This window comes from Amblyomma americanum, chromosome 7, assembly GCF_052857255.1.
Source record: "Amblyomma americanum isolate KBUSLIRL-KWMA chromosome 7, ASM5285725v1, whole genome shotgun sequence".
NCBI lineage: Eukaryota > Metazoa > Arthropoda > Arachnida > Ixodida > Ixodidae > Amblyomma > Amblyomma americanum.
Window position 1 is genome coordinate 169,455,512 of NC_135503.1, and position 22,276 is coordinate 169,477,787.

At 47.5% G+C, this 22,276-nt stretch overlaps 1 protein-coding gene across 1 annotated transcript in view; it reads right to left on the minus strand.

Annotated features, from left to right (window-relative positions):
• The window catches only part of LOC144097582 (putative 4-coumarate--CoA ligase 2), a 365,926-nt gene extending 348,076 nt beyond the window's left edge, over positions 1-17,850 (minus strand). The window contains exon 1 of the mRNA XM_077630250.1: positions 17,768-17,850. The gene's annotated coding sequence lies outside the window, so the exon portion shown is untranslated. The remainder of the gene's footprint in view (positions 1-17,767) is intronic.
• Between the last annotated feature and the right edge of the window lie 4,426 nt (positions 17,851-22,276).

Consider the following 22,276-nt stretch of genomic DNA (forward strand, 5'->3'; position numbering starts at 1 on the left):
AACGTCGACTCAAAATAAGTCTATGGCTAACTGAAGCGTTTCCCAACTTTGCATTTTGCCTCTAACAACCAAATATGTGCGTATATATATATATGTACTTTTTACGTTGAGAGCACTTTTACTATGACACTAGGCAGGTCTCACAGTTGCAGGTTTGCTGATCTCTCTAAAACTCCTCAACGCAGCGTAAAATACGTTTAGACGTTTCCTTTCCAACATGTTTACGGATCCTTTCTCTCGACACTAGATAGCGAAGTCCACATTAATCAGTTTTCAAGACAGCTGCAATCTCGGATCATGTTTTAGCGTCTACAAATGTTTCACACAAAAACAGTTCGATTTCAACTTATCTTAAATTGATAAACACGGAGCGAGGTGACCAACGCAATTTCAGTACATTACCAACCTGTCTCTTGCGGCTCTCTTGCTGAAATTGTGCTGCATTTTAGAACAGCAGAAATTAGCTCAAACTCAGTGTACGTGTCCGTCATTTTGAGCTTCTCAGTTGTTTCGCGCAGCTTTAATGCAGTCAAGTATAGTAAAGATAGGCAGAAATAGAGTTGTCTCTATTTTTTCGAATAGTAATGCTATGAAAGCATTGAATTCAGCAAGAAACCGCGTGGCACAGCAAACAGTTACCAAGGGACTAATATTACGGCAGTGCATAGTGAATTCTGATGGAATGGCTCATGGGTCAGGAAGTAACTATCTCTTTTAATGAGCAATGATAAGCAGTAAACAGTAAATTGCAGTGGATAGACGCAACCCGAAGACCCAAGCTCGAAAATAAATGAAGCTTTGGCGTATAAACAGACTGGCTTTCCTTGATCATCGTAAGTTGCTTCGGATGATTGAGACTTTTATTTTGTACGCACAAATAACACTGAACTAAAAGACGCACATTGAATCGCACTGATGAACCCATATTTAACAAAAACATAAATTTAGTGGTGGTAGTAGCCTATCCTGAATAAAATGAAAGCGCGCGCATAATAGACCGAATCGCCCGAAACGCCGCTGTCGCTTGAAGTGAAGTGGAAATTTGTCTTTGTTAAGGATGGCAAAATCTTTGCTCGTAAGGAACAAAAGTCAAACGTGCTACATGTGCAATGTGAGCGTGACATTGATAAGATTGCCTAACGTGTGCCTACCTGATCTCGTGCTGTGTTTCTGCATCCCGAAATGGCGATAACACCTGTAGAACTTAACTAATTTTTTCCCCCATAGTAAAAACAGTCTCACATGTTTTCACTTAAATATACAGTCGGCGCAAAGCAAAGATGATCAATTAGGCGCTCTTTTAAACAGTTTTAGTTTTCAGTTCGACGTAATAATGCTTACATCTGACTCGGACGTCATGACGGATGCAGATTACAACACGTTTTTTCTAAACCGGCCAAACAAACGCAATGGTGGTGTGCTTATGCATATAAAACGATCATTTCACTGTGAATTACTTGAATTATCTGTTACCACGTTGAGTACGAGAGTGTCTTGCTGTAACATGTCAAAAATATCTGCTTGTCGTAATGTACCGTCCACCTGAGGGTAACGTCTCTAGATTTCTCCGTGTCATTGACAGGACACTTAATTATGAAAATAAAAATAACCTCGTTTTTATCCTTGGAAGTGATCTTAATATTAACATGCTAACTCCATCTACATTATAGGATAACTTTGTTACACTCCTTGACTCACATGGATTTAACAACCTAATTGAAGCAGCTACACGCTTGACACCAAACAGCCACAATAGATCTATTTATAACCAATATAGCTATACAGAATACTACCTCCGGTGTTTATGCCTCACATATCAGTGACCACATGCCAATTTTGCTATTTAGTCGAACCACATCAAAAGGCAGGCGGAAGAAGCCAGGCGTTAGCCCAAAATTGCAGAGCATAAACAATAACACATTACAAAAATTTCGCACTATTCTCCTAGGCACAAACTGGGATTTCGAATATAGCTGAGAAACCTCTGATGAAGCGTATAATAATTTCTTGTCTCTATGTCTAAACGCGTATCTCGTATCATTTATTTCAGTCCCTAAGCAAAAACCAACAAGATCTCAGAAACCTTATCTCAGATATCGAAAGAATGTCTTAAAATGATACGAAATATAGATAAATTGGTGAAGAAGTTCGTAACCACACGAGACACTAATGACTGGGACATATTTAAACGCCATAGGAACAAAATCAATGCCCTTACACGGAATAAGAAGCGAGAATACCTTTACGATCTTTTTCAGCCAGAGTGCAACTCTAAACCGGATGTTCTCTGGAAAAACATTAATAAGATCCTAAACCCTTCTATTACAGATCATGGCGTTAGCGAATAAACAATAAAAAACACCCTGGTTTCTGGCATTGAGTTGACGGAGGGATTCACTGATGATTTTGTTATAGTTTCTAGTTCATATCATCATGAAGCTATAAATGGAATCAATAGAAACAGTGAGACTTTTTACTTGAGTCCCACAGATGAGAGTGAGATTCATACAGCATTCATTTTTTTGAGCAATAGCACGGTTCGTGATATCGATGACATAGAAATTAAGCCGGTGAAACATATTTTAGATCTAATCTTACCACCTCTTTTATTTATATATAATTTGGTTTTTCCACAGGAAACTTTCCCCAGAAAATGCAGGCACCAAAAGTAGTCGTACTGTACAAGGGGGGTGATAAATACAACTTGTCGAACTACCTGCCGATATCTATACTACCTGTTTTTTCTAAGGCATTAGAATAATAATACAATCTAGAATCATTAAATTTGCAGAAAAATGTAATCTAATTAGTTCCGCACAATATGGTTTTCGTAGAGGCCGATCCTCTGAACTGGCCCTCCTGGCACAGAAAGAATTTATACGGAAAGGATTTGAAAATAAAGAGCGGGTTGCTGGTGTATACATTGACTACTCCAAAGCGTTCTACCGCTTAAATAACCAGTCTAGTAAAAAAGTTAGAAACATGAAATTCGATGTGTACCCCTAGACTTAATACGTTCGTACCTGGAGCATCGCGCACAAAAAAGTTGTAATAGGCGAAAATCTTTCTTCTTATAAGCGAGTTACTAAAGGCGTGCCTCAAGGAAGCATCCTAGGGCCCCTATTGTTTAACTTTTATGTCAGTGACATTGTAAACATTAGTACAAAGCCAGAATATATAATATACGCCGATGACACAACACTTTATTTCGAAACAATGATCACAGCCAGCTTGTTTATAACATTATTCAATCATTGGAAAATTTAAGCGCCTGGATCAAACTTAATTCACTGAAGATAAATGTAGCCAAAACAAAACCCGTGCTTTTTTCCACAAGACAGTCTCCGATGCCTATCATGCCCTCAAATAATAATCTTATTTTTGACCATGGTCTTATTGGATATGTTGATGAGATGAAAACACTTTGTGTTTATTTCAAAAAAAATATGTCCTGGGATAGGCACATAAATGATTAATTTCATGCCTGTCAAAAACAGTAGGTATTTTAGCAAAACTCCATTTGTTCCTACCGCCGAAAATTAAGCTGCATATCTATAACTCATTATTCTCGTCTTAACTAAACTACTGTTTCCTTGTATGGGGTACAACTACACAAACAAATTTAAATCGTATATATGTGCTACAAAAAAGGCTATTCGCCATATAGCTGGAAAAGACTACTGCACTCATACTGCGCCGCTTTTCAGAATTTTTGAAGTAATGCCAGTGCACTATCGCTACTCCTATAACTTAGCAGTTCGCTACAAACAGCACATAACTACCTCTGAGAGCGCAATGGTTCCGATCGCCAATCTAACAACAATTACACGAACATATCCTTCGCGTTCTGCCCATAACTGGGCGGTACCTTTCGTAACAACGACGATTGGCCAGCAAATGTGGGCACGTACTCTGCCAAATCTGTTAAACTATTTTCGCAAAAATAAAGTTAATATTGAAAATATAACTAAGAAAAGAATACATTCATTCTTTCTCTCGCAAATGTAATTTTTTTGCTTTTCGTGAGGTGTGTTTCTTCTGTACCTTTTGAATTTTTTGCGGGTTTGTTGCTATGTACAGTTGCTATTATTCCCTCATCATGTTTGTCATTCATATTGTGCCTCCACCTTTAACAACAAAAAGTCTTAACTATGCGTAGTAAGAGCTACAATGTCCGTAAATGGACTGGGATGTACTGCCAAAATTGTAAGTGCACCAAATGTTACTACCGACACCTCGCTCTTTTGCCATGTAATGGGGCCCGAGCGCCGTCAAGTGAATTAACGTTCACTTGTTGTCTCGAGTCTCTCATTCCTTACTGAAATGAAATTAACTTCAAACTTCAATCACGTGCTTGGACTGGCAGAGCGCTGGCAGGGGAAATTTCTGCTCAGTAGAGCCATACTTGAGAATATTTCGAGAACTCCGCGTACACTCGAGTGATGAGAGGTGAAAACTGCTGCATCAGCAGTGGTCGACTGTTGTTTGAAACCCTCTTCAGCGCCATCTTCCTCAAAGGTTCAAACGTCTGGAATCCCCTTCATTCGCCTGAAATTTCTGAACACTCGGCACGAGTTTAATACACTACTTCGGAACAGAGTTGGTTTCTTTTTGCTATCTTCGGAATATCCTGAAGCGTGCGGCCCATAAGCAACGATGAATGTTGAAATATCATGAATACTACAAACTGTTACTATATATGACCTGCAATTAGTAATGCTCTTGCATTTACTTCACTTTTTTAGCCAGTTCTATGAATGACTTTGAAGTACGGGAGAGGAAATTTATTGATAAAATATTTTGCAGTGCTTTCCGTATACGGTAGTAAAAGAGACAAAAGATTTACGGCAACGCAGCGTATTTACCCATACTGCGTAATAGCTGGCTACCAGAAACGCATCAAACGCATACTGCATGGAAGAAGAGGAACAGTCGAGACAAGAAAAGTCTCGCCGCTCTCATTGTCCCTGAGAGCGAAAGAGCTGTGGACGCGCCGAGAGCGCGGAAGAATACCTGCCACATGCATGGGCAGAGAGGCGCACGCAAAAAGAATGCAAGAAGCCTGTCGCTCCGCAAGCGGGCGGCGTGACCTTGAAACAGTACTTGGAACATGAAGGTAGAAAAACTTTTATTTCTTCCTTCATGGCTGGGAAATATGTTGAGTGACGTTCCCTCAGTCAAAGGAGAAATGAGAAAGAGGTGATGCGCGGCGTGGCACCCTGCCGAAATTACATTTTGACTTAAACATTATTATTTAATCCCTCTCTTTATTATTATTCTTACAATTTTGAAATCACAACTCTCATCCATTTTCTCTTCATGAGGAAGAATTCACCGGTCTTGCGCTCCCACGTGCTTTTCCTTTTTATTAACTGCGTTCAGGTGAATAGCCACCCGATTCTTGGCCGATCCCCCAGTGTGGGTATGTGCCATCTTTTGATAGGCTAACAACAACAACAACAACAAGAGCAAGACGCGAAGCAGTTTTTTTTTCTTTTCCTACTTTTCCTTTCGCTCTTTAGGTCACGTGCCTGTCTTTTTGGACTGACTATTTGCTCCCTTAGAGTTGATGACCAAGCCGCTGTTGCCGCTGTTAACCCTAGCTGCCTAGCTGTTTATGACGCTTGTCGTAGTTTTTGCAGGGCGTGTGTGTGCGTGCATGTGTGTTGTAAGGGCCCGCGTGCGTTGTGAATTCGGTAGTAATCCGCGATTACTTCATCGTGCACGCTTCATCTATGTGCGACGCTGGAGTGAGCGACATCTTATCGAAAGAGTCAACGTCTGAAAGAAACAGCGCACGCCAGTTCATTGGGGAGAGCTCATCGTACGGATTCTTGGCGCCAAATTTCAACCGTACATGTAAGTGACCTTTTCGTACGGTCGTACTTGGTTTTAGTTCGCCTACCATCATATTATGGTGTAATGAATAACTATGTTTTATCATGGATTGCGTGCGCGAGCCGCTACTTGTTGTTATTTTTTGTTTTAAGCCGGCTGCGCAGCGGCCCGAGGGAACCGATTCGTGCACAACGCACGATCGCAGCGGCGCAATGTGCAACTTTCTCAAGCTTTCTTTCGCTGCATGCTCTGATCCTTCGTCTCCTCCGCGCAAGAATATTGCCTGTCGTCTCTTGAACGCAACGCATTTCTCCCTGCTTACGACCATTCAAGATCAGATATGCCAAAAGCACTGTCTCCGTTCGGAAAAAGGCCCCGCCGCGGTGGCTCAGTGGTTAGGGCGCTCGACTACTGATCCGGAGTTCCCGGGCTCGAATCCGACCGCGGCGGCTGCGTTTTTATGGAGGAAAAACGCCTAAGGCGCCCGTGTGCTGTGCGGTGTCAGTGCACGTTAAAGATCCCCAGGTGGTCGAAATTATTCCGGAGCCCTCCACTACGGCACCTCTTTCTTCCCTCACTACCTCCTTTTTCCCTTGCCTTACGGCGCGGTTCAGGTGTCCAACGATATATGAGACAGATACTGCGCCATTTTCTTTCCCTCAAAACCAATTATTATTATTATTATTATGTTCAGAAAAGGGCCGAGTAAATTAATATGCATGCTTGTATGGCACGTGCTGCGCGCAGTGCTCACATCACGACTGTATTTGATCATCCTTGGACAGTAAACGTGTTATAATTTTAACGCTACAAGACGACTCCACCAGCCACGTCACTTTCTTTTCCTCTATTGTGGGTGAATGGACGACGTCAAACTTTTTTTTTACCATGGAGTAGACAGCAAACGATAAAACACTAACGTGGAACGTTGATAGGCAAGAAATTCGCAGCTCATTTGTGCTCTACGTTTCCTAGCGTGCGGCCATTTTCACACTCACCTTGCAATATTCTTTGCTAAACCACAGAGTGACGTATCATTCCAGCAGTTTTACTGTATTCGAATGGAACGTGCGTTTGCGAATGGTGTTAAGTTGATATTGTAACGTGAAGATGTGCACACCAAAAGGGAAAAATATATTTACAGGGAAACAGCTTACAGCCACACAGCCGAACAACCGGGCACGCGAAGCCCAGCAGCAGAAACGCACTTCGTCCTCTTCGCGTTCCAAGCGCGAGCGCACCAAGCACGAGCGTTCCAAGCACAAGCACAACCGTAGCATAACTCCCGGCCGCAAAACCACCGTCCCGGTGCTAAGTGGAGGATGTAGCAGGCGTGTGGTACGGTTTGAGACGGACTTCATGAACGACGTCAGTCAAAGGGCTAGTGGACGACGTCGGAGCATGAAGAGGTGTAATCTCGTAGGTCACGTCGGTCACCTGACGGAGAACTCGATAAGGGCCACTGTACTGACGTAGAAGTTTCTCAGAGAGACCGACATGGCGAGAAGGAGACCAAAGGAGGACGAGTGAGCCCGGCGGATAGTGTACTGGGCGATGCCGGCGGTCGTAAACTGACTTCTGGTAGGTCTGAGATGCGGTGAGCCGGTCTCGGGCGATTTCACGGGCCATAGTTGCTCGGGAGATGGCGTCACGTGCATACTCTGTGGTCGAGGCAGTAGAACTCGGTAGTAATGTATCCAATGGCAGCGCAGGATGCCGACCAAACAGAAGGTAGAAAGGAGAATAGCCGGTGGTATCATGCCGCGAGGAATTATAAGCAAATGTTACATAAGGCAAGGCAACGTCCCAATCGCGGTGGTCGGGCGAGACATACATGGATAGCATATCGGTCAGAGTCCTGTTGAGGCGCTCGGTAAGCCCGTTCGTCTGGGGATGGTAAGCTGTAGTGAGCTTATGCTGCGTGCCACAGGACCGGAGGATATCGTCAACTACTCGGGACAAAAAGTAGCGGCCGCGGTCCGTCAGCAATTGGTGTGGAGCGCCGTGGTGAAGGATTACGTTCTGCAATAGGAAGTCGGCGACATCGGTTGCGCAACTTGTTGGTAACGCACGCGTGATAGCGTACCGGGTCGCATAGTCGGTCGCGACAGCAATCCAACGGTTGCCGGAGCAGGACGTCGGGAAAGGTCCGAGAAGGTCGAGTCCAACACGGTAGAATGGTTCGAGAGGTACGTCAATAGGCTGTAGAAGGCCAGCAGGCAACGTTGATGGTCTCTTCCTGCGTTGACAGAGGTCGCAGGAGGCAACGTAACGCCGAACAGAGCGGTACAGACCAGGCCAAAAGAAGCGGCGTCGGACCCGATCGTATGTGCGGGAGACGCCGAGGTGGCCTGCGGTCGGTAGGTCGTGTAGTTCCGCTAGGACAGATGAACGGAGACGCTGGGGAACGACTAGCAGGAGCGGAGGTCCATCAGGACGAAGGTTGCGGCGGTATAGGACGCCATCCTGAATGACGAACAGTTGCAATGAAGGATCTCGGCTGGCACAGTTGAGGCGATCAATGAGAATACGCAAGGAAGAGTCTTGTCGCTGCTCGTCCGCGATGTTAACCAGATCGGAGATAGCGAAGAGGCACGGGCCGAGGTCGTTGTCTCCAGGATCAGGCGGCTCCACAGGGTGCCGAGACAGGCAGTCGGCGTCTTGATGGAGACGCCCTGACTTGTAATGAACAGTGTAAGAATACTCTTGGAGGCGCAACGTCCAACGTCCAACGTTGGCTGTCTTTCAGTGAAGACAGCCAACAAAGGGCGTGGTGATCGGTCACTACGGAGAATGGACGGCCAAACAGGTACGGTTGGAACTTAGCTACGGCCCAAACAAGAGCTAGACACTCGCGCTCTGTAATTGAGTAATTTCGCTCAGCTGTAGAAAGGAGGCGGCTGGCACATGCAATAACGCGTTCTTGCCCTTGGCGACGTTGGGCTAGCACGGCGCCAATCCCATAACCGCAGGCGTCTGTGCGAACTTCAGTCGGAGCCGTCGGATCAAAATGGGCCAGAATAGGTGGGGAGGTGAGTAAGTCGACTAGCGAAGAAAAGGCCTCCTCTTGGGCAGGGCCCCAGGTAAAAGGGGTGTCTTTCTTTAGAAGGTCGGTCAGGGGGCGAGCGGTGCCGGCAAAATTTTTGATGAAACGGCGGAAGTACGAGCAGAGGCCGACGAAGCTGCGCACATCCGTAGACGACTGCGGAATAGGGAAGTCCTTGACGGATTTAACTTTAACAGGATCCGGGCGGACACCAGAAGCGTCGACTAGATGTCCGAGAATGGTGAGTTGGCGGCGACCGAATTGACATTTCGACGAATTGAGCTGTAGCCCGGCTCGACGGAAGACAGAAAGAATGCTCGCCAGTCTTTCGAGGTGCGTGGTAAACGTGGGCGAAAAAACCACAACATCGTCGAGGTAACATAGACATGTGGACCATTTAAAGCCGCGAAGCAAGGAGTCCATCATTCTTTCGAAGGTAGCTGGCGCATTACAGAGACCGAATGGCATAACTTTAAACTGATATAAGCCGTCCGGTGTGACGAATGCCGTCTTTTCGCGGTCATTGTCATCAACAGAGATTTGCCAATACCCGGACCGAATGTCAATTGAAGAGAAAAATTTGGCTCCGTGAAGGCAGTCCAAAGCATCGTCTATTCTTGGGAGTGGATAGACGTCTTTTTTTGTTATGTTGTTTAGGTGCCGGTAATCAACGCAAAAGCGCCAGCTGCCGTCCTTCTTTTTAACCAGCACAACTGGTGAGGCCCAAGGGCTCGACGAGGGCTCTATGATGTCTTTACTGAGCATCTTGTCCACCTCTTGCTGTATGATGGTGCGTTCTGTACTGGACACTCGGTAGGGTCGTCTGTGAATAGGAGCTGCGTCACCGGTGTTGATGCGATGCGTGACCACAGATGTTCGAGCCAAAGGGCGGTCATCGAAGTCAAAGATGTCGCGAAAAGACGACAGAAGATACCGAAGGTCGTGAGCTTGCCCTGGTAAGAGGTCAGCAGCAATCATTTTTGCATATTCATCAGGTGGTGGGACGTCAGAGTCGCGGCAGTTCGACGAGGGTGGGACGCTTCTCACCGCCGATACGACGCATTCGGCAGCAGGGCACAGCGTGGCGAGCGACATACCTTGTGGGAGCGGCTGAACGTAAGAGGCAAAGTTGAGAACCGGAAGGGACGCTTGATTTGACGACATGGTGACAACTGTATGCGCAAGGGCAACACTGCGTGTAAAGGGCACATCAGGAACCGGAGTAATGATGTAGTCACCATCGGGAACTGGCGGGACCGAGGAGAAACGGACATAAGTGGCGGCATCGGGGTCCAGGCGGACAAAGTCGGCGGTGCACAGTCGGTGAACAATTGGATCCGGTGGCTCTGAAGGAACAGGTAGAGCGAGTTGAACGATGCTTGTGGCGCAATCTATAAGGGCGGAATGGTCGGTGAGAAAGTCAAGGCCGAGAATGATGTCATGAGGGCAGTGTTCGAGGACAGTGAAGAGCACAGAAGTATGGCGGCCGGCTATTGAAACACGAGCAGTACACATTCCGACGACAATAGACATACCGCCATCTGCAACACGGACCACAGTTGAGGGGGCAGGAGTGAGCACTTTCCTTAGGCGACGGCGAAGACGAGCATTCATGACTGAGACGTGCGCTCCAGTGTCGATCAGAGCGGTAACAGGGACCCCGTCCACGTCGACGTTAAGGATGTTCCGATGAGCATGAAGAGTTAAAGGAGGGTTTTCTGGTCGGGTCGTCAGAGCAGCATCACCCCCAGACGCTGCAGCCATCAGTTTTCCGACCGGGAGCGGGCATATGGGGCCGGCGACGAAGGGCGGCGAGGTCGGGGCGATGGAGATCGACGGCGCTGAGGTGACGACGAACGGTTGGTAAGCGGGGTCTGAGCGTTGTGGCCAGAAGAGGTCGTTTCCGAGGGCGAGGGAGAGCGGCGGGAATATGCAGAACCCGGCGGGTAGCGGCTGTAGGTCGAGGACGGACGGCTTCGGCAGTGTCGAGATATGTGGCCAACTCGGGAGCAGTTAAAGCAGATGGGCCTGTCATCAGGTGTTCTCCATTCATCTGGATTGCGGCTGCGTCGAGGGTAGTATGCACGTTCAGAACCGAGCTCCGGGGACATGCGGCGAGCATATGGGGCACTAACTGAGCAAACAGGTTGAATCCCAAGATTGGCAAATTCTTTGCGAACGACAGCCTGTATAAGGGATACTGCTGGAGTACTGTCTGTTGCGGGTGGATGAAACGCAACGGGGGACATTGCCTCTACTTCTTGGCGCACAAGTCGTGTCAGGCTCTCAGATGTCGGCAGACGGCTCGGTGGAGTCGAGTCTACACAGGACGACGTCGCAGTCGTATTCGGCAACCGCGTGAACTGCGGAGAAATTCGGCGGCTCTTCGCTTGTTCGAACCGGCGGCATTCCTTGATGATTGCGTCAACCGTTCCGCAGTCCTTGTATACAAGAAGGTTAAAGGCGTCATCTGCGATGCCTTTGAGCACGTGACCTACTTTGTCGCACTCTGACATAGTGGCGTCGACTTTCATGCAGAGAGCTAATATGTCCTGAATGTATGATACATAGGACTCTGTGGACGTTTGTGCACGGCATGCGAGCTCCTTCTTCGCAGCGAGCTGACGCCCGAATGGCTTACCAAACAGGTCACAAAGCTTGCGCTTGCAGAGATCCCAGCTGGTGAGTTCATCCTCGTGGGTCTCGAACCATACCCTGGCAGTGCCCGTCAGGTAGAAGATGACGTTGGCCAACTTTAGGGTCGGGTCCCACCTGTTGTGTGTGCTCACGCGCTCGTACATTGCGAGCCAGTCCTCCACGTCGACGCCGTCCGTTCCGTTGAAGGTCCCAGGATCTCTCGGATGGGCAATGATGAACGCCGGGTTGGCGGACGCCGACGGAGCGGCCCCTTCGCTGGTCATGGTTGAAGAGCCGGCGAGCTGACGACCGCTGCGAAGTTCCGTGCTTGCTGTGGCTGTACCCAGCACCTCACACCAATAATGTAACGTGAAGATGTGCACACCAAAAGGGAAAAATATATTTACAGGGAAACAGCTTACAGCCACACAGCCGAACAACCGGGCACGCGAAGCCCAGCAGCAGAAACGCATTTCGTCCTCTTCGCGTTCCAAGCGCGAGCGCACCAAGCACGAGCGGACGAGCGTTCCAAGCACAAGCACAACCGTAGCAATATGTATCTTCTTCACTGAGGCTGAGAACTGATGGTGAAACGCGGTCTTATTTAATTCTTTTGACAAGTGATAAGCTCTGGGCTGTTTGGTGACCAAACATTTGACCACAAAAGCATACAATTTATGTCACCCTTTTTATGCTCTTGTATTCTCTTAAGTTCAGCTCAGCGCGCAATCCTTTTGGAGAGTGTAGTCTGTGTAGTGTAGTTTCAAAGATTTTTCTGCTATGAATATTTTAAATCTCCTAAACAGTAACAATATATTGGAAACGAAGCATTTTGACAGATTTGCCTGTCTGGTTGGGTTTGAGGACTTATAATAAACTGCACATCTCCAACAAAAATTTTAACTTTAACCCAACGTTTCGAAGCCGACTCGGCTCCTTAATCAGGGTGACTGAGGGCATCAGCTATCGTCTTTTAAGTATGGAGGGAAGGGGGGGGGGGGTTCAAAGGAACGACAGCTGTGACGCGAACTGCGCGGGGGATGGGGAGGGGGGTTGGGTTGTTAGTCACGATGGCGCACTGCAGGGAGGTGGTGAATGGCGACTTTTTCTCGTTGAGTTGAAAAGCGAAGTCCCTGGGCATATACTGGGGGCAGGTTTCCTTTTGTGCGGTTGATATTGTTCGGCGTGGTTTGGATATGCCAGGATTCCAGAAAGAGCCTTTTGTGGTAATTCGTTTCGGTTCCGAGGATGCGGGTTTCTTCGATGTTTATTTTATGGTCGGAGTCCTCGGAATGTTCGGCTACTGGATCGCGCTCACTTGCGAATTTGCGGACGTCGTTTTTGTGTTGCCGAATTCTTTCTTTGAAATTTGTCGTTTCGCCGTAGCTTGCGTCGCAGTCGGCGCATGGAATTTGGTAGACAATGCCTTGGGCTCTTTCTCTCAGTGGCTGGTCTTTGGGAACAGGTAGGCAAAGTGCAACAGTGTTTGTGGGCTTGTGAGCAACCTGGAGACCCGATTTTTTCAGGATTCGGGCGATGGTTTCGCTGACACCTCCGACATAAAGTAAAGTGACGCATTTTGGTGGTGGCTTTGGTTTTTGTGCGTTGACTTCTTGTCGAATGCTGTGTTTTTGACAAGCAGTGGCATCGTTGTGCTTACGACCGGACTTGAAGACAACCGTGATATCGTATTCTTGGAGCCGGAGGCGCCCCCTCACAAGGCGACCCGAGGTGTCTTGGAGTTTGGCAACCCAGCATAACGAATGGTGATCACTCAAAGCTCGAAACGGGCAACCATACAGATAAACTCGGAACTTGCTAATCGCCCAGACTACCGCAAGGCGTTCCTTCTCTGTGGTGGAGTAATTTGCCTCTGCTTTCGAGAGGGAGCGGCTGGAGTACGCTATAACTTTCTCATTGCCATCTTGCCATTGCACGAATATAGCGACAAGATCAAGATTACTGGCATCGGTATGAATTTCGGCTGCAGCTTGTGCATCGAAATTGGCGAGTACCGGGACAGTCTGAAGCCGCCTGTGTTGCTTGTTAAAGGCGGCCTCTTGATCCTCGTGCCATGAAAAAGGAGCATTATCTCTTGTAAGTAGTGTAAGGGGCTCGGCAGCTAATGAAAATATTTTGGCGTAACGCCTATAGTAAAGCACAGAGGCCCAAAATCCTTAGAAAGAACTTTTTGCCCGTCGGGCGCAGGAAGTCCTCCACAGGAGCGGTGTTTTCGGGGTCTGATTCAACGCCCTCAGTACTGATCACGTGACCAAGAAAACTGAGCTCTTGACACCTTAGTGTCATTTCTGTAGTGTTATCGTTAACTGCGCGGAATGGAGGTCCTGCAGCACCATTCTCAGCCGGCAGGGGTGTTCCTCGAAGCTATGAGCAAAAACGACGACATCGGCAACGAACGCTAGGCACGCCTGCCCTTTAAACCCAGTGTGAACGGTGTCCATCATGCGTTCGAAGGTTGCTGGCGCGAAACAGAGGCCGAAGGGCAGCACCTCTCAAATGATATGGTGACATGAGCGTCTTTGCTGTCCACTTTTTGTGCAGCGGGAGATGGCTTCCACCCAGCAATTTACGTTTTCATCTAATACGTCAACGGGCCGGGGCCCTGGCCAGGACTATGGTTGAGTCATCCTAAAAAAACGCGCAAACAAGAGAAGGACGATGGAAGGAAACGACAACACGAGCGCTTCCTTCCGTCGTCGTTGTCTTGTTTGCGCTGTTTTTAGAGTGAGCACATAGCAACTCTCCAAGTCTTCTACTCTGGTTGAAGTTGCGTGGTCGGGTCAAGGATCAGTACAGTGATGATGTAGGGGGTCCGGGCCGGGTTCTGGCTAGAAGCTACAGGTCTGGGCCAAGCGCGGATTCTCGTGCCTGAGAATGCGGCCCGTGCACCGCTCTACCGGCTACACTACAACCTGCATCGCTCGTGCTGCTTTCCTGATTGATCTTGGAAATGGCCGTTGGGTGTAGATCCCCCCTCCCTCTATTTTGTTTATTCTTCACTGAAGGCGCCCATTCAATGGATTGAGGGGAACATGAAGCAGCCACTCAGACTGTTGAGACGGTGATTTCGCGCACTTCTGTCATGAGGCGTGGTTGGTGCGTTGAGGGATAGCCATAATAGTGCTTTTCAGTTTTTTGGTGGAAACAGCCGCGCATGCTGGGGACGGGCAGTGTATGCAGACGTTCCTGTTGGTATGGCTCCTCGGATGCTCCAAGCGTATCAGTGGATAATCCTGTCGCTTGTGCCTCGGCTCCTCGTCCTCGCCGTGGTTGATCGACTCCCCTTGATTATGCCGCCTCAAGTGAAATCCCCCTTTCCATACTCCTCGGTCAGCCCCTAACGCCTTCGGTGAGTGCGGTATCCTCTCTGTTCCTGGACTGCCGCCTCTCCCCTGTCTTTCATTTGATTTCTTCCTGTGCAGTGCCGGTGCGATGAGTCGTATGGAGATAATTATAGCACTGCGCAACTCCTAGTTATTCCTCCATCGCCATCCTCCAGAGCGTCGGAAATGTGTTAATGTCACGTGTGCTGTAGTTACTGTGCACTCTATCATGTGCAAGGTAATAATATTTTGTACAGTATCACTTCGGATCATTCTTCATACCTCCCATAGTGCAGAAGGTTTAAGGAAAGCTTCACGACTAGCAAAGGTCCCAACCTATGCTTTCCAGAACAACTAAAATAATTTTTCGAAGTTGGCTGATTCAGCCCTAATAGTCACGAAGCTAGTTCTCAGAGGTTACTTTCAGAAACTCCCTGGGGACATGCAAAACATCCTCGCAGTACACGGTACCATTTGCTTCAACAAGTAATAACTATATTAGCAAGGTGAAAAATTGGGCTGGTTGGTGCATGATCTTGTGGCAGGAACAGCGCAGCATGAGACAAAGAATTGACAGGCGGGACACGACGCTAACAACCAGATTTTTAATGCACATTCGTCGAATATATACATCTCGCTCGTGCAACAAGGAAAAGACGGAACAAAAAAACCATAAGATTTTCATCAACGGACCAGGGGGATTGAAGGAGCCTTCAACATCAGAAAAAAGAGCGGCGCATGCGTCAGCGCATACCTTCGATAGTGCTTCGTGACAGCGAAATTGATTATCTGCGTGCATAGTCCTAATCTACTACAACGTTTGCATCTTATGGGTTCTTTCTTCTGTCATTTCCTTCTCGCAAGAGCAAGATGTACATATCCCACGAACGTGCATTAAAAATCCGGTTGTTATTCAGCGTCGTGTCCCGCCGGTCTTTTCTTTGTCTCGTGCTGCGCTGTCCCTGCCAAAAGATAATAAAAATATTTCTATTTTAGGCAAAAAATGTGCTTTTGCTGTGATAAACTATATGTTTCCTTTTGACACAATTACGTGAGTCTCATCAAGGAATGCGATACAGTACAAGTACTTTTGTGCCCACCTGGATATCTTTTTGGCTTAAACTGTAGGCTCCTTGTGTTTGTGCGCACTTTTCCTGCGCCCGCCGGACGATTCTTGGGGCTTTCTTGCCCCTGCTATTATTTCTAGCTGCTTGGGCGGCTTTTTACCTGCAAATGCATTTTAAATATATTGCACCTGGACGTTTTTCATCCACAGAGCTATGTGTTTCGCGTTGTTGTTGCTATGCGCTCCTCGGTTTTCAGTGGGTTGTCAGGAAGCTGTCATGCGGAGGTAATAGTGGATGCAAAGCCTACAGGAGCAGGAGTGCCCAGTAGATGCTGGATGCCCTCTCATGATGGCGTTCGTGCGCTCATTTATGCGGTACGTTTTCCTTACTGTATTTAAGCCCTGCGGTTGCGAAATTCACTCTGCACGAGCAAGAGAAGCCCATGGGCCCTTTGATGTTTCATAACGTCATAAACTTGTGGCACGACACATGTTCTTTTCAAGTACTTAATTCACGTCGCATCTATGTCCAGTGCCCTATGTGTTACGTGCAATTCTTGCGCTCACTGGAGTGAGAAGTGCTCCGTGGAAGGTTTCGATCTTCGCTACTAATGTTCTAATTGTCTCTCCCTCTTCACGAGCCAACGTTCTCCATGCAATTATGGTTCAACGTCCGAGGCAAGCAAACCCGCTCGCGTTTCCTACGCATGCGCTGCAGTACTCTGGACCCCCAGGCAAGCGGTGAGGAGGGAAACATTTCCTCAGCACACGCAGCGACAGTCGGCAATCGGTTGCCTACGCGAATGTGCGCGCAGAAAGCAGGCGCGGAGCGACAAAGTATGAACGGCTGTTTTGAGAGACTCTCATAATGAAATTAATTACCTGCACTGCAGGAGAAAGGCCTTTCCCACCTGTCCTCTCCCTAGCGCCTATTGTGCATTCCTTATCCTCGCAAACTTCTTGACCTCATCTGCACCACCACGCTTGCCTTTCCCTAGAATTCAGTCCGTAAAAATGAAAATGAAAGAAAAAATGAGAGGAAAGGAAATGAAGCTGTAACTGTCTCACATATCTCGGTGGACACCCGAACCACGCCGTAAGGGAAAGGATAAAGGACGGACTTCAAGGAGGAATGAAGAAAGAGGTGCCATGTAGTGGAGGTCTCCGGAATTAATTTCGGCCACCTGGCGACCTTTAACGTGCACTGACACCTCACAACACACGGGAGCCTGTTGCATCCCGCCTACGTCGAAACGCGGCCACCGCGATCAGGTTCGAACCCGCGTACTACGGATCAGTAGACGAGCGCCTTAAGCACTGAGCTACCGCGGGGAGTCAGTCCGTTTCTCCCGAGAAACGATCGGTTTCTGTCTAAACTTCTAGAGTCCGTTTCTTTTGTTGCTGCCAACTGAAACGTCATTTACGCACGTTTGTTCCCAGACAGACTATGCGTTCTCACTGTCTCCTAACGTTGCAGCTATCATTTGCCTTTCCATATCATTTAATTTGAAGCCTTTTCATTACCCCAATTCTCTGCGCCGTATGCGCCGTATGTATGTACTGCCAATGTTCAACTGTTGAATACCTTCCCCTTCACGGATACGGGTGTTGAGGCCGTTCACGATCGGAGAGCAGCAGCTGCCAAATGCACGGCTCCCCGCTCTTATTCGCCATTGTATTTCACTCTCGCTGCTGGCAACTACGGTGACTACCTGCTCATGCAAATGCACTCCTTCGCCGCTACCAAAGCAGTGCCGTAGAGGCCCACAGTGGCCGCATTAGCCACACCGGCACTAGTGGCGGACATCATCGCCCGAAACGAGAAGGCGTACGCACGTGGGTGTAGAGGCCACCGCCGCTGGTGCAGGCCCCTGCTGTGTCCCCGCCCTGGCCGCTGTCCGCAAGCGACGCTCGACCTTTTCCTCTTCCTCCACTGCACAGCGGCGTGCGTTGCACGAGCCGAAATTCAGGTGGCAGTGGTGACGTAGATGCGCTAGTCCCGTGTAGGCAAACGGTGTTTAGTCGGTACACTGGAGCAAACAAAGCCTACAACTGCAATCATGTGGCCCATTGGCTATAAAGCATCTCGGAATGCAACCGAAGAGGCAGCACAAAACCAGGGCAAACGATAATTAGCGTGCTTTTAAAGGGTCCCTGAAAAGGGTCATTCAGTGTGCTTATAATAGCCTTCCGTTATGCAGAGTACATGCCACCGAGTGTTCATGCCGCGTGTAGTAATTAAAAAGCGAGCCGATAATTTACAATATATTTATAAAAATTTGCGCTTCCGCGCTTCGCCGCGACCTGCGGTGCCGAGCGTTCGCCCGAAATCCGCGATCGTTACGTCGGCAGCGAAGGGTTTTCATCGGTTCGCCGTGACGTCTCTTGCTGTCTTCAAGGACCCTCCCCCCATGGCCGCGACCGGAAGCCCCCCCCCCCCCCCCCCGCCCGTCACCACCCCCTCCACCCCGCGCGCGTCGGAAGCTCGCGGAGGCACCGAGTTGCTGGGGCCGGCGCAGGAGCGCCGACATTTCGGCGTGCAAAAAGTGACGAGAGGAGAGGGAAAGGCACGGTGACGCGTAAATTCAAATTTTGACCACAAATAACTGAGCTTCCACAAAACGCTTAAAAAAATTCTTGCTCGAGGATATTTGTGAAGAGGCGTCCTTTAACATCGTAGGCATACCTCAACTTTATTCAGAGCCCCTTTGATTGCCCCTTTAAGTCTTGGTTCTTTTCATTTTTTAATGCTGAGAACAAAGTCCATCAAATAAGGAGACACTAACTGCAGCCCTACGCGTGCAAAGACGCAGCACTAATCTGCTGCGCTACAAAAGTCGACGGAAACGAGGCTTTTAAATGCGATCGTGTCCTTTTCACAAAAATTCTCCTACATTCAGTTAAGTGACGCTGCTCAATTTTTTAATTCTGAATTTAGAACGCGCTCTTCTTCGCCATTACAATCATTTGCCAACAATGACGTCAGGGGTTAGATTAGGTTTCAAGTACTTCAGAGCACTTAAGTATGGAGTAGAAATGATATTTTGAGTATAAATCAATCCTCCGCACACATGAAGCGCAAGAGACTGCGGCACTGGGTGGACACTTCTCTGGAGGCGAACTATCGGCTCTGACCTCGCAATTTCAGATGTACAGTGGCGAATTATTTGTGTTTATGCCCCTGTAAAGCTGCATGATAGAAGGCAATTTTTCTGTCATTAGTAGACAATTTGTTCACGGATCGTAAAATTATACTGTTGGGTCATTTCAATTGTGTTTGTAGGGATGAAGACTGAAAAGTTTTAGGTAAGCTTTATGATCCTAGTGTTGCTTTACGTACTGATTTGGCATGCGAATACAACCTATTAGATGTTAAATAAGGGCCATAATATTCATTTTGCTCATTTTCAGTGCTCCTCTAGAGCTCGGCTTGGCAGGATTTACATTTCAGTAGACACGTTGGCAGACGTTTTTAGTTTACAGGGTGTGGCCCATATCCTTCAGTGACCACACCACGGTGTCTCTTCAGATAGGAGGAGGAGAAGAACTTTAATCAAACAAGAGAGGTAAACTGGGCGCATACTCCATACGCGCCAGTCCTGTGCACTTCTTCGTTTGTCCCTGTCTTTTCGCGCTGCATTCTTTAACCGTGATCACTGACCAACAAGCCTGAACAGCCGCTTTAGTCCATACTCTATGGGAGCTATGGAATAACGGCTTGAGGGGGGAGTAGGTGCATGATGAAATGAGCGGCGGCGCAACAAGGACACTAACAAGAAAGACACACCACATGCGCAAACAATGAACTGTTTATTACACGGAAAAGTGGCATATTTAAAAATTTAGCTTAAGCATGAGACTCAACGCATTATCTCTCCGAACCCAGTACGTGAAATAAAAAGCAGCAACATCAGGATACCAGACAAGAAATATTTAACCCCTGCAGATAAACTAATAGATCCTGATAAAAGGAATTAGAAACAAAAAGAAGGGGACCATCTCTTAGCAAAAGGTGTGTAAAACAATAATAGCAACAGCAGAGTCGTACTTGAGAAGCGAAACCAGTCGAAAACCCCAAAAAAAATATAAAAAGTAAAAACCTATAAATGACAACAATCGTCGCAAAAGCAGAGTCGAACATACAAAGCAAAAGCAGTCGGAAACTGAAAAACCATAACAAAAAAGACAAAAACAATCACAGAAATTGACAACCAACCTAAACAAACAACAGATGGCCGCTAGAAATGCAGGGCTGACAAGTCACACAGTACATGACCTCACACAAAACTATAAAGAAAGCACGCTTTATTTCTACGGAGGGATACTAAAGAGTCGCTAAACAAGTGCTTCCCTTCTTTTTGATCATAAAAGCTTCAAGAATTTCACGTGCCATCTGATCGCGACTCCTGTCCAGAATCCTTATTCCGTTCTGCACTAGCTCACACTTGCCATCTTTACAATGGGGAGGCATACTCGACTCGCCTCCGTTTCCTAACAATTTCTCATGCTCCCGTGCCCTGTCGTTAATACAGCGACCCGTCTGTGGAGCTGTGGGTGTTGAACAGCTGCCTGCTCTCAGATGAAATCTTCCAACGTGCTGTATCTAATTGCTTGATGGACACATAATTACGCGGTGATCTCTCAGTTTTGCAGAAATTGGACTTCTTTAAGAGACAAAAACTGCGAATGAAACCCCACCATGAATCGTGTTTTTGAAGAGATATTGCCTTCGAGAGCTCGGCCGTGCTTTGGTTGAGATACATGAATTAGACAGGATTAACCTATGTGCCAATGTAGAAGATATCACTGCCGTGAAAGCAGAGCTTCAGCAGTTTGAAACAAGGGGGCCTTGATAAGGTCTAGGTCCCGTATGTTTTTGGTTGAGCAGCCATCTCGCCGGGCTCTGAGTGCTCTTTTAAAAAAAAATATTGGAAATTCAGTATGGTGGTTGCACATAGAGCGATGCTCCTGGTATTATTGATGCTTTCTTTGATTATTATCGGAAGCTGTTAGGGGGTAGTGCTGGAGTAAGTGCGAGATCAGATTACAGGCTTATTCGAAGCCTTTCCTCGATTTGACGATGAGCAGCATGCTGTAGTGCAGGCGCTTATCACTTTGGACAAAACTGAATCTGCCATTTCTGAGCTGACGGCTCAAAACTCTCCTGGGCCAGATGATATTATTAGCCAGTTCAATAAAACATTTTCCACTTGCTTAAAATCAGTTGCTGGGCGAGTTGGTACTTCATGCTTACATTCACAGCGCAAAGACAAACACGGACTTGAGCGGAGACACCCCAAAGCGCCGACTTCAATAACGTTTATTGCTGCGCCCAGCGACTACATATAGCATACAGCGGGCATGCGCAGCAACGAAAAGAAAAGTCATGTGAGACTGGTAGCAGCGCCAACCTGCAAAGGAAACACATCATCACAGGTACAAGGAAGACAACATAAAGCTAAAACCTAAAAGTCAGGACGCAAACAAGAACAAATACCATGATACCCTAGTTGGAAATTCCTAAGAACCGACGTTCTTTATCACCTAGCAACACCGAAGGGGTGCTGACACAATAATCTCCTTTTTCTGCAATCTCACCAGCCTCTGCTATCTCCCTGGTAGTTTTGCTGACATACTTATGAAGAACTGTTGTTTTTCTCAAAAAAGGACCACGCTCCTTACATTGTTGGCAATCACGGCAGTGTATGCCTATATGACGGGATGCCCCGATGACACTATTGCTGTGTTCCATGAGCCTCTCGTTTAGACATCTGCCAGTTTGGCCAACGTAGGCTCGGCCGTAGGGCAAAGGTATAGAGTACACAACGTTTTTTGCGCACACCACAAAAGTTTCCTGTGCCTAACAGTGCAGGAATCGCTGCCAGTAATAGTGGAATTTACCCTCTTGCACAGTTTCGACAGCTTCTCTGGTGCGGAAAACACCACATGCACACCTGCTCTTTTCCCTATTTTTTTGAGCTGGTGGGCGACGGTGTGCATGTACCGTAGTACCGCCACATTTTTCTTCCAATTTGTGTCAGTCCCAACGGTGTCCGACACTACTCTTCTGCTTTCTTTGAGCATGTTCTCAGCCACCGATAACAAGAGTGAACACGGGTAGCCAGAGCCGCTCAACCGGGTCACCTGGCTAGAAAACGCATAATCGAGTCGATGTTCGCATGATTTCGTAAGAGCACTGCAAAAGCAAGATTTTAGAATTGCCCGTTTGACTAGTTTCGAGTGGGCTGAACCAAAAGGAAGGGCCGGTTTCTTTCCTCGCGGTTCATAAGCCCAACCCACATGGTCAGCAGAAAAATAAATGCCCAGATCAAGAAATCTGATGAA